We start from the raw sequence: 2,034 nt of genomic DNA, 5'->3' as shown, positions 1-2,034 counted from the left end.
TCACATCCTGGACAAACACGTTCTCAAACCTGCCCCGCACGCAGCCTCTCGAAGCAGTGACCTTTTCCGAGGCCCCAGAAGACAGAGAACCAACCGACAAAAAACACAAGTCGCCTGACACCCAACTCCCCCCATCACGCTGTCAAACAGGCCGACTCACCTCCAAGCCAGTTAGTCTTCGACCCTCTGACCGTGAGATGACGCAGCAGCTCCACCTGATACGCCCACCCACTGCTCACGGGAACCCTCACCACGACCAATACTCTGCAGAGAGTTAATCATTAACCAGAGGAAGATTACTGTAACAAATAAATACAAAACACAACTGCCATAGGAAATCAGCAAAAACATCCACAGACCTGCTTGACCAAAGCCCTGAACATCAAAAACACTGCCATCTTGTCACACCTACACCACAACCCCCAACCCAGCTCTGCCCTCCCCCAACAACGAACTAATTCAGAAACAAATGCTCACCTCACCTATTCTCCAAGCAAATCTACGACCTCTGTCACACCCACAAATCCCCACTATGTGGGGCGCCGAGGCACATGCCTACATGAGTAGCATGTCACACCATGTAGGGTGTGTGGTTGGAAGGGTGTTGTCTTTTTTTTGATCATGTGTGGTAAGTGTTTCCATGTTGTGCATGTGGACCACAGGGGGTGGTGTCTGTGTTGTGGGATGTAGCACAGTAGTCTGGCGTATGAAGAAGTGTGAGAGACAGGAGCACACTTTATTGTTTTCAGTAAGTTGGCAGCTTTGTGCAGCTCTGCATGTTCCTTTGTAGTATTTATTATGACCATTGTCCACTTAGCTGGTTATTGCACTGGGTTGTCCATTCTGAGATAGTTGGTTTTAAGTTTACGGTCCCAAGCAGGGATAGGTTAGAGGGAGAGATAGTGGAAAGATATGCTGGAATGGGCTGTTACTATCATTCCATATCTGAGTCTCATTGTGATATGTCAAGAAGCGGTCATGGTGAGTAGCCTGTTGGCAACATCAGTCCGAAATAGATCAAGTGAAACATACTGACCAAAACACCAGCCTCAGTGTCAGAATTCACTTGACACTCACACCATCAGCCACTCAGTGGCGTAGCTTCAGGGGCAATGTTTGGGGGTTGACATCCACAAATACATACATTATTTGCGTGGTAGTTGCGTCTGGGGCCCTGAGTCAGATTTGAAATCTCTGTGTGGGTTTCTCTGACAAGAATAAAAGACAAAACCACGACCTTTGATGTAACACTGGAGAAATATTAACAGATATAAACATCTGGTGGCTGAATTTCAAGACCAGAAACTAGATAACTCGGAATCAATGCTTGCTTCCCTGCTTGTCCAAATTGTGTGATTCTAGGCAAACATTTTATTTCACAGTGTCTCCTTTTTCTTTGTTATCACATATAAGAGTGGTTTCAAATAATTGAGTTCAGGATATGCACCTTACAAGCACCTCTTATGTTTGAATTAACAGACTATAGTGTTACCCAACTATAATAAGAATGCAGTCCATGTTTAGGGTTTACATGACTACTGACTTGCCACTTACGGCATTGTCGTTAGCGAGAACCCATTTATGTTTTTAGTCCATCTTTAAAAACGATCCCTTTTCGTAAATGTTTGTAAATGCAGTGATATAATCCGTTGTACAAAGGTGAAAGGCTTCTGCATGTTAAAGAAATATATTTTTTTCTAAATTTGCAGTGATTGGATAATATTTTTACATGATGTTTGGTGCACAATATATATGTAAAACGTATTCATGGCTTGGGCCATGCATGGACTCTTAGAGCAAAGCCAGCCCCTTGGCTCGGATCTGGCTTGGCTATCCCTTCAAATTTGTTGGTGCGCCTGCCTCTATTTGCAACCCAGGCTTAGTACAAAGGCCATCAGTCACTTGGGTAAAGTGATTTGTAAAAGGTGAGGAGCAGAAACACTGAGCTCTGCCCACATGCGCCGATTTGATAACTCTGCCATCAAGGCTTCTCACGCTGGAGACAAATCACAATGTGTGCATTAAAAATACATT

Source organism: Lissotriton helveticus, chromosome 3_1 (assembly GCF_964261635.1).
Source record: "Lissotriton helveticus chromosome 3_1, aLisHel1.1, whole genome shotgun sequence".
NCBI lineage: Eukaryota > Metazoa > Chordata > Amphibia > Caudata > Salamandridae > Lissotriton > Lissotriton helveticus.
Note: the sequence above shows the minus strand (reverse complement) of the source record.